This window comes from Papaver somniferum, chromosome 5 (assembly GCF_003573695.1).
Source record: "Papaver somniferum cultivar HN1 chromosome 5, ASM357369v1, whole genome shotgun sequence".
NCBI lineage: Eukaryota > Viridiplantae > Streptophyta > Magnoliopsida > Ranunculales > Papaveraceae > Papaver > Papaver somniferum.
Window position 1 is genome coordinate 3544182 of NC_039362.1, and position 12146 is coordinate 3556327.

Here is a 12146-nt window from a genome sequence, read left to right on the forward strand (position 1 = left end):
TACTTGTTGATGTCTTCTTGTAGCCTTCAATCTTCAATCTTCATCCTTTAAGGATAGCTTCGATTCAACTTCTTAGACCTAAACTAGTCCGAAACTATCTTTAGTATGCTAAATCAAGAATGCATTTTGGAAACTAAAATTGACAACTAACTTGACATACCAACGCTAGTGGGTTCAACCGAGCAGTGCTCTAACAATCTCCCCCTTTGTCAATTTTAGTGACAAAACCATTTTACATATGGCTTGTACTTGTTAAAAGTAAAAACGACAATCTTGATTTCCTTGGTTCTTCAACTCTTCATGTGTTCATCTGTACTTGTTGAAGATCCATCATAGTATATTACAACATCAAAGTTTCATTGTATCACAACTTTGACAATAATACTACGGTGATATGTATCACTCCCCCTTAGTCAATACTCCATCTCGACATGGAAACCACTCCCCCTTACACAATGATCCGAAAACCATATGTTGTAGTGTGAACTACATTATTTCTCCCCCTTTTTGTCAATAAAATTGGCAAAGGTACAAGAACGGGATAATGAAATTTCCACAAGAGACATTTCATAGACTAAAAGAAAATACATACCAACTTAATTTAGATGCAATCATAAAGCCGAAGCTAAATGCATTCATCAAGGAGTTTTAAGATACAAGATAACCCCTATAAAATTCCACAGCCGCACACCCCGCAAGATATTACCATTAAGCACAAGTTCAAAAGAACTCTCCCCATTTGATGTCATTCCCGAAAGAACAACAAGAGCGACCTTACTCCAGAGATAAGGATTTATAAATTGGATTTTAGAAAACCCACAAGGAGATATGATTTAAGAACCAATCATTGAAAGTCTCTCATGAGATCATGTTACTAAAAAAGTTTAGAACTATCTCATGGTAACAATACACAATATGTGATCATGAAGATCAAGTATTGTGATCATCTTTTCTAAGATACAAACTTGTAAACAAGACTTGATATGCTTAGAAGGAAGAATAAACTTTTCCACAAGGATTTACACAAGAATGGTTACCATAAGAGTATGAAAAAATTTCTTTGACAATAAAAACCAACATCCATGGCTTTGATAATTGCTTCTAACCTGTTAAATTTAGAATTTCAATCACAAATCAAGTTAGGTAATTAAGACTCATACATGTGGTATCTAGCCATATGATCACTTCCATATAAACCATATTCTTCTTCACCATAACTAGTTCAATTGACTCAAATGAACTAGTTAAGAGTTGTTCAATTGCTATGAGATCTTATGTAACTACACAAGACACAATTGAAACAAAGATGATTCGATTCGATGAATCGGCTCATGAACTTTATAGCCACGGTTTGCATAAAGCATTCCTTAGTAATTTAAGTTTCATGTTCAGAGCACATCTTTAGATCATAACCACTTAAGCTCACAAACAAGTTCGCGGACTTAAGACAACCGTGGAGTTTTCCAAACTCAGCAGAAAATCTCGGCAAAGAGACTTCGCCAGTTCGCGGACTTACACGCAAACGAGTTTTTGGAAAATCCCACAAAATTCTCGGTAAGAGAACTTCGTCAGTTCCGACTGGGTTGCGGACTTGGCAAAGCCAATTCCTCCGGTTTCTCTTGATCAACAAAGTTCGAAAACTTCGGTTCAAGGAATACATGGTTATGTAATCTAAACTTCATTCCAATCATTGAGACATTCTCAGAGGACGTTATATAGCCGTTATTCACAGACCGTTTCACGTCAGAGCAATTCTCAAAGTAATTGAAACTTTTCATGACTTTCGTCACTAGGTGAAGATAAACTTGATTGAAGCGAAAGCTTACCAACACATGTTTCGAGGAATATATAAGCGATTAAACTCAGCTCGAAACAATAAATTGTTCCACATATTCAAAATTTCCCAACTTAATATGTGCGCCCCAATTCTTTTGCAATCCTCACCGCATTTATTAGGGCTTCTTGGCGAGGATGCACTTTCAACACAATCAGGTTGTGCTGAGGTGAGCAAAATCTTGCTCACTACAGGTATTCGAAACAAAATCATGCATGGACTCTAGGAATTTAAAAACTTCCTTGAAACTTTCAATAAATGTTCCATACCTTTTTAAGATGTTATCCCTTGTCAAACTCTTGTCTGGGAGATCCTTCTTATATAGAACTCGTTGCTTTATTGGTCTTCTTTGGTACCCATTTCTGAGTAGCTTTTGGAGCAACGTATTTCTTTTTTCCCCAATATAATTGTGAAACTTCTTTGGGGGAATACTGAAAGAATGATATTATGAGACTCAGTTTTTCTCCAGTTTGGAACATCAGATCTTGTCATCCTAACAGAATCATATCTGGTTTTATCTCGTTTAAGAAATCTGCAATTCCTTTGCAAGTGACCTGGTTTTCCACAATAAAAACAATGTTTAGTATAATGGAAAAAGTTATGTTTAGTATTACCTGAATGTGTATGTGCTTGCTTTGGAGCTTGGCAGGATTTCTTCTTTTCGCCATCCGTAGTTGGTAGAGATACTTTACTTTTGTCAACCGTGGAAGGTTTTGGTTGAGAAGAATATTTAGCTTTGACAAATTTTACCTCTTTGCAAATACTAGGAGCGTCTATTCCTTCATAGCCCAATCCTCGTGTATCACGATGAATTCTACATGCTCCCAATATCGAGGTTAATTTATCTGAGCTGCTATTTCTAGACAAACTCTCTTTTAAGCTCAAGTTTTCTTCTTCCAAACTTTTGACCTTCTCAAGTGCAATAACTAGATCATTCTTGGATGATTCACATTGAACTTTGAGATTCTCGTTCCGAATCAAATAACAAGTTCATCTCAATATTCTCCAAGTTATCTAGCTTTGCTTGAAGAGTAACTTCCCGATCTCGACCTTCGCAATTTCTTCTTTAAGCTTTCGTATTTCGTTGAGATAATCTCTTGCACCAATAGAATCAAGTTGGTCTTGCAAGTTTATTCCGACTACGAAGTCTGTCATATTTAACTTTCTCACTGAAAATGGTGTTTCAGCCTCCGAGAGTTTCCGATGACTTTCTTTAAGAAGATTATTAGCTACTGGATCATCATGGAACACTTCTTCGTCAGAATCATTATCAGAAAGAATTTTTCCAGAAGCTAATGCAACCTCTCCTATGAGCTCTTGAGGATTATAATATTCAGGTCCATTATCAAGAGTAGGCAACTCTGCTGCATATGCCGATTGTCTACGAATCCATCTAGGACATACTGCAGACAAGTGCCCGAAACCACGACAGTTATAACATTGTGCGTCATCCTTAGGAGATGTTACACTTTTAGAAAAACTCTTTTTCCTGTCCCTCAAGAATTTTATAAATTGTCGTGGAGTAACATCCTTAGTATCTGGCGAACCAGATTTATCCTTAGAGGATTCAAAATTGTTTGCAGCTTTAAAAGAAATCACCTCTTTTCTTGCGTGTTCATTATCAAATATCTTTAACTTTCCAGCAAGAGTACTTCTGGAGAGTGTAGAAAGATCGTTTCCTTCTTCAATGGCATGTTTCTTAGACTCGTATCTTGATGGTAGAGACCTGAGAATTTTACACACAATATCTTTCTCCGGAATAGTTTTTCCTAATGAAAAAGAGGAGTTAACTATTTGAGAAAGTCTTTGGTTAAACTCATCAAAGGTTTCATCATCAGACATGCGAAGGTTTTCCCAGTCAGAAGCTAGATTTTGAATCCTTGCTTCTTTATCTGCGGCATTCCCTTCGAATACAGTTTCTAAGATATCCCAAGCATCTTTAGACTTATTGCATGTAGTCACGTGGTGCTGAAGATCTGGGGTAATGGCATGGATGATAGCATTCAAACCTTCTGAGTTTTTCTTTGCAGCAAGTATCTCGGCAGGACTGTATTCACCAATGTTCTTGGGAACGATTACATCTCCAACTGCCACAACGGGAGCATCATAGCCATTAACTATATATACCCATGATTGAAAATCACGTGCTTGAAGAAAAGATCGCATAACAATTTTCCACCATAAGTAATTAGTGCCATCGAAGGCTGGTGGTACGTTTATAGAGATATCACCGCTGTCCATAGAATCAGATTGCTACAAATACAGACTTATGAGGTCTTAGCGTGTTTGCCTGCTCTGATACCAATTGAAAAAACGTGGGTCTAACAACACCACCCAATATTTCGTTTCGCAATCTGAATAGAGTTATCAAAGAGTTTTATATCTCTATCTCTTGATTCAATCCGCAATCAGAAAATAGGGATTTGCGAGCCCGATTGAATATAAGAGGTTTAACTTGAACGGTACCAAAGACCAATGTTCAAGTGTCAATCAATTCACTCAACAACCCTAAGGCCAGATACAAGAACTGATTGATCTTAACCAGGGACGGACCCAAGAAGTTCTAATTTTTTTCCCAGCCTGGGCTAATAGCCTTGGCCCAATATAGCATTTCAATTTTTAGGTAGTTGGGCTGTGACGACTACCTGAGCTAAAGCCCGGGTTAGCCCAGCTGTGGGTCCGTCAGTGATCTCAACGTACAACCTGTGATATTTCTATTATATAAATAAAATATAATGCGGAAAAGAAATAACACAGACACCAGAATTTTGTTAACGAGGAAACCGCAAATGCAGAAAAACCCCGGGACCTAATCCAGAATAAACACACACTGATAATAAGTTGTTACACCAAATTCCTACTACCTATTCGGACTAGATGTAATACCTTCTTCAGCACTTGTATAACTCCTAGCAGAATACCGATTCTCTTTAGGAACTCTTCACACAAATCTTCTAGTAGAACCCAAAGTTCTATATAGAAGATACACCACAACGATCGATACGATTTGATATTTTGTTTGCACAAAACACCAGTTTGATTTCCCTTTCGATGTGAATCAAGGTTTTAGAAATCTTGTGTTTATTTTGATAAAAATAATTACTAGATAAAAGTAATATCAAAACAAACTTGTAGATTAGGGTTTTAACTTACAATCAGTATGTGTACACACAAGGAGTCCATGAACCTGATTTCCGTAAGTAAACTTGGGTGATTCCAAATATCAATTTCCAAGTTCAGAAACCCCTAATAAATCTACCACAAGAACAACTAGAATAAATCTAGAGATATCTTGTTTAAAACTTCTTAAGGATTTTTACGAGATGCCTCAAAAGAAGTTTTTCTTTCTAGTCTCCGATTTCGACTAACAAGTGTTGGTATACGATCAAAAACTGAAATCTATCAAAACCTAGGGTTTATGATCAACAACTCTTGAATGGTTTTATATCAGAGAGAAAACCTTAGAATAGACAAGAGGTGAAAAACCTAGATTACAAGTTGTATGATCAATCACGAAGATTAAATCCAACGTGGCTTTGTGATCCCTAATACAAAGACTTTTATCTCACTCTCGTTCACGAAGAACGGAAGACGTGGAAAACAACCTGCAGAGCTTACGCCAATTTTCCAAAGGGATGAAAACGTGTAAACTCGCGAACTCATTATTTATAATGAACAATAGCTTGGAAGCTGAGCAAAGCTATTTTCCTTTTACAAGACTCTCCTAAATATGAGAGTCTTTCCTAAGTTAAAACTCTTGTCAAAATAATTAAATAAATAACTTATTTAGCAAAAATTATATTTATGTGAATAAATCACATTTTAACTTAGGCAAGAATCACAAACACTTTAATATGGTAATCAAAAGTGTTTGGACCAATAGCTAACTTGCCTAGATAAGGAAACATCACCAACTTGACCAAAAATCCGTTTTAGTCACGTATTGGGCCCAAGTTCGCGGACCACTCCAAAGCCCATGGAATGTTTCCTACTAATGAACTTAAATCACTCATAACTTTGTCGTTATAACTCGGAAATGAGTGATTCTTTGCTCATTGGATTCACAAGATCATTCACTATAACATGATATCCTTTATAGGGATAAAGGTTATTATCACCAAGGTCATGAATCAAATAACCTCAAGTATATATACATAAATGTACATTTACCGTCATAGGAATTGTTCCATAGAGTGAGCATTTATCTCGATAGATTAGAAAGGTAGAATTGAACAAGAATCCAATTGAAATCAATCACATACCTTTGTTGATGAAGTACTTGTTGATGTCTTCTTGTAGCCTTCAATCTTCAATCTTCATCCTTTAAGGATAGCTTCGATTCAACTTCTTAGACCTAAACTAGTCCGAAACTATCTATAGTACGCTAAATCAAGAATGCATTTTGGCAACTAAAATTGACAACTAACTTGACATACCAACGCTAGTGGGTTCAACCGAGCAGTGCTCTAACAAAAACTATAAGTTTTGATTTCTAGTCTACTATAGCTAAGTCTCGGACTAGGATAGAAAGTGTAGTTGAGCTCAAGAACTCCATGGCGAGCATCATACAAGACAAAGAGATACTCAAGGAACTGGTGGAACTTCATCGATTAAAAGGTATGTGGAGACTTGAACTTATCTACCACTCAAAAGTCTATCTACTCTATCTCCTATCTTGAGACAAAAGTCGTTTTGCTATATAGACTTTGATTATACGCATTTGCTATTTCAAGTCGAGCTTATCTCGCTTATCTATTTCTCGAAATATGCGTTGGTAAGCTTTCGCTTTGGCCAAGTTCATCTTTACTTAGTGACGAAAGTCATGTTATGTTTCAATTACTTGAAAATGGCGTTGACGAAAAATGGTTTGTGAATAACAACTATACTAAGAATGCTTCAATGATTGAAATGAGAGTTTAGATTATATAATCATTGTGGGATATAAGCATTGTGTGGAAACACATACATGTAAAGTCCTTATTCCTTGAACCAAAGTATGCTTACTTTGCTGCTCAGGAAAACTGGAACAAGAGTCCGCGAACCCAGTCTGCGTACTGACGGAGGTTATCTTCCCGAGAAAATATGTCGGAGTTTGTAAACTTGTTACAAGATTATTCTGGGTATTTAAGTCCGCGTACCAAGTCCGCGTACCTAGGTTGGTTATATCTAAAAATTATTATTCGTGAACTTATACTTATATTAACTAAGGAATGCAAGTTTGCAAACCGTGGCTATAAAGTTCATGAATCTATTCAAGTGACTCAAATCGTTTTTGCTTCGAGTTTGTCTTGTATACTTCTATAAGATCTAAACAATTGAACAACTCTCTAACTAGTTCATTTGAGTCATTTGAACTAGTTATGGTGAAGAAGAATATGGTCAATATGAAAGTGCTCATATGGCTAACCATTTGGTTAACTTGTTGAACCAACAAACGTACATGTTTGGGTACGGTTACACAAACCTAAAAACGTGCATTTAATTTGTGTGTAACAAGCTAAGTTTTCGATCCAACGGTTGAAAGATATTAGCTTGAATCTAATCAGGTTTTCATCTAACGACAAATATTGAATGCTTTGTTACTAAGATAACATTGATTGCAAACCCTGATTTGAAAGACTATGTAAGGGAGAACTCTAGCAACTGGGAAACCTAATCCCACACCTCCTGTGTGATACTAGTTGTATAAGCCAGAGTCGATTCTCCTTTAACCTTAGGTTTCTACCGAGACCCTGTAGGTTAACGACTTGAAGACTTCATTGGGATTGTGAAGCCAGACCGATACTACTTTCTTGTAGTTGTGTGATCTGATCTTGTTGTTTCTATCGTATTGAGTACAGTCGTAACGATTGGCTTGAGATTGATATCTCCGATAGGCAAGATATAAAAGTAGTCACAAACATCTTCGTCTCATCGTTTGTGATTCCACAATATCTTCTTTCGCCGCGTCGATTAATATTATTGTAAGGTGATTGATAAAACTAGGCTGTTCTTCGGGAATATAAGTCCGGTTATCAATTGGTTCATTTTCACCTTGATTTATCAAAATACGGAACAAAACTCGTAGGTATTTCTATGGGAGATAGATTTATCTATTACCGTAGACTTTTCTGTATGATACAAATTTGTTTATTAAAGTCTTCGACTTCGGGTCGTAGCAACTCTTAGTTGTGGGTGAGATCAGCTAAGGGAATCAAGTGCGTAGTATCCTGCTGGGATCAGAGACGTAAGGATCGCAACTGTACCTTGGATCAGTGTGAGATTGATTTGGGTTCAACTACAGTCCAGACCGAAGTTAGTTTGCAGTAGGCTAGTGTCTGTAGCAGCTTAATACAGTGTGGTGTTCAATCTGGACTAGGTCCCGGGGTTTTTCTGCATTTGCGGTTTCCTCGTTAACAAAACTTCTGGTGTCTGTGTTATTTCTTTTCCGCATTATATTTTGTTATATAATTGAAATATCACAGGTTGTGTGTTGTTCAATCAATTAGAATATCTGACCTTTTGGTTGTCGATTTAAATTGATTGACACTTGGATATTGGTCTTTGGTACCATCCAAGTTATCTGTCTATTATTTGATAAAGACTCGCATATTTCTATTTGTTTGAGTATATATCAAATCGAGAGATTGAGATATACACTCTTTGATATACTTTTTATCTATATTGAGTCTGACTGTCTAGTTGATTCTCTAGAAAGTATATTGGAGTTTGTCCATACAGATTGCTAAGCGAAATATTGGGTGTGGTTGTTGTACCCCCACTTTTTTAATTACCTTTCTTGATTCTATGAAATTGACTTCGGAGAAGATATTTCCTAGCAGAGAACTTTTCTAGAAACTCCTTCTCCAAATATACCCAAATTTTCCTTGCCGTAGTAAAACCAATAACACCTCTAGAGATTGATTCATCAAATTTTGCATTCATACTTGACATAACAAATCGATTCATTTTGCGCTAATGAAGAAAATAAATGATTTGGTACCATCTCACCTTTAACATCTATCAACACAGGTGGAATTCGACCAGATCCATCAACAAGATCGTCAAGATCTGTAGTCATGATAAGAATCAACTCGAATTGATTCTTCCATATCAAGTAATTTGAACCATCCTCTTTTAGCTTGACTGCAACAAAATTTGTGATATTTTGAAAAGGTAAAGATGTAGCCATTATTGGAATCTAGAAATGATGAAAAATTGATAATATTGATCGAGATCAAGAAAGGTTTAGAAATTTGAGATCAATAAGATGAAGAGATGTGCAATTGTTGATCAATTTATATCAAGATTCGTAGTTGTTTTGAATATTTTAGGTATTGAATAGAAATTTTGAGATATCAAATATCAGAGATAGTAGAGATTTTGAGAGTTTTAGTTGCAGCGGAAAGGATCAAAAAATGAAAGAATCAAGATCTTCCTTAAAAGTCTGATACCATGATAGATTTCTTAGAAATATAATAAGAGTTTTTATTAATATTTTGATAAAGCTATAAGAAAACAGAAGACAAGCCTTATAAAGGCTGATACAGAATGTGACTACTATTTTTCCCATAGTCTACGTAATGTATACAACTCAGAGAATCTAATACTAAGTAGTAGTGGTATCTCAGTTGAGCTGATATGGTTAAGTAATAAAAGGTGATCAAGATAAAGACAATAATAACGAACAATATTGAGGTAATGTAAATGCTACTAAGTTATCATGAGACACAAGAGATTACGTGGTTCGACTTTCGTCTACGTCCACGGGGTAATGGGAGATTCTTTGTATTAAGGGGTGGTTGTTACAAAGATCTTAAATATTTCCCAAAGTAATAGAGAGAACTCAAGTTGTAGTAAATACTTAAATTCTAAACATTAACGAGGTATAAGCTTAAGACTAGATCTTCCTCCGGGTATTGAATGCCCTTCTTTGTTGGTGAAGCTTGGTATTTATAGCTCCTTCTGCTCCAGAAACATCTTCGCTGTCTTTGGGTCCATCATATCCTAATGTATCTTTCGTACAAATGGTACCTTCATTGGCAGCATGCTTTCTCCAGTCGAGCTCTGCCACCTCAGTTTGTCCACATTCCCTTGAGAACTACCCAACCTTAGTATGGGTTGTACCTTCGTTCACCTCAAGCCTTCGCCAGTTAGACAATGACATCTCACTTTCCTCCATGTGCTTTGACCAAGCGTTTAGATAAGGGCTCGCTGCATTAAATACTGATTAGATATGTCATCTGTCTTTGTCCCTTCGACATCTGCCATCTCCCTATGTTAGGGTCTACTTTACCATCTAAGCCGTCGAGATATGCTTCCTCGAGATGAAATAAAGTAGATCAGGAAGGGATCTGATGCTTCTCTGATACCCGTGTATCGCCGGGGCTACTTTGTTAACTTGCACGCGACCGCCAGAACCGTGACACGTGCTCAAGAAAATATTGGTATTCACACAGAATATAGAAGGAAAAGATAAAGTTGTTATCAGATACTCATATTCTCACATATATGCATCATACATAAAAGTAATATATGAAAAAACCTATCATGTTGTTTGAGCTTGGCCTATCTAACTAGATTACAAAAATTCAAAACTCCGTCTTTATATATAACAGGGGGAGTATTAAGAACCAAACCGAAAACCATTTAGCAGAAGAAAAAAAAAAGTAGAAAAAAGGAAAGGAGGAAATCAAACTTTGTTGGTTGCCGTTATCTAAGGAACATGACTGAGATATGAAAATCACCCAACAAATCCTGATCCTCAATATCATAGACAGAAAATTAAGGAAAACTTAATATATGTTTATGGAAAGAAATAGAACTATAGAAGGCAGTAAGGCATTTGATTTCATTGTTGTTTCTGTATTTCTTTCTTCCTTGTGCATCTGCTACTTTATCACCATTTCTATGATAAAACTTGAACCCAAAAAGTTGCTTCCACTGTTCAACAATCATAAAAACTCTGGATCATTTGCTATCCTATCAAGAATTTCTTCAACACTTACCTCTCTAGTTATTTTTCAAGAAGAAGTAGCCTTTTCCTTTCTCTTCATATTCTGTTGAAGCCTAAATAAAAATGTGAAACATGATATACAAAGAAACCTTCGGTTAGGAGAACAAAGTTTGTAGTTAGCTGAACCACAAATATTTTTTACAACTTATAGTTCCGTCAGGAGAATAAAATTCATAGGTCACTGAACCATGAAATAGAAGACACAATTGGGGGATACTAAAAACAAAAAGAAAAAAAAAACTATGAAGTAATTGAAGTACCCCTTATCCAAGTGCGTTTGGGGATACTTCAAATAATATATTTTGATTAGATGAAAAAAAAGGACTTTGGAAGATTTGTGTGATATGAGAAGGTGTTTAAATTGATTTTAATGACTCCTAATTGCAACTTTTTGTAGACAATCAAACTTTCATCTATGAGAAAACCCTAAACCAAATCTCAATTCAAACACTAAGTCAATTAAATTTTGCATTTACAAATCCACTATCGGTATTTTATTCATCCGAAAAAACAATACCGAAAGTACTGTCGGTATTGTATTCATCAAAAAACAATACCGAAAGTACTGTCAGTATTGTATTCATCCAACAAAACAATATCGTATGTTAACCTGCTACCGAAATTCAAATTCGACTTTTTTTATTTAAATACAATTTCGACTTTTTTTTGATAACCTAGATGGTTTTGATTCAAATCATTTTGATTATCATAATTTGCGTCGCTAATCAAAATGATTTTTTTGATAACCTAAATAAAAAATTATTCATCATGATTTATGTGATTTTTTGGATGTAGAAGAAAAGTGAAAAGGACCCCTTAACCAAAATACAACTCCATTTAACTTTGAGTATCCCCAATTTGTGGAGGTATCCCCAATTGCGCCTTCATGAAATATCACTTACAACTTAGAGTTTGGTAAGGAGGTATGATCAATCGACTTAACCGTATAATGCTTAACATATACAAGGTTCGGTTGCGAGAAAAAAAAAACTTTCTAACCAAACTGTTCTTCGTGTGTTCTTCAAAATGTGATGTTTGGTTACTTAGGGCAATTCCTATGGAAATCAACAAACTTATTATTTTGTTGAACCACGTGGATGAACAAACTGCATTTTCCATTATGAGAAACAAGAAAAAATGAACAAATATGATATTTTAGGAACCCACCAGTGATTTTATTAATATAAACTAATAAGAGTTGGATCCCACTAATGATTTTATTTATATAAACTAATAAGAATTTGGTCTCACATATTATTAACCTTGGTACACGACCCGCTAGGTAACAAGTATTTGACAACTGATGTTACGTGGCAC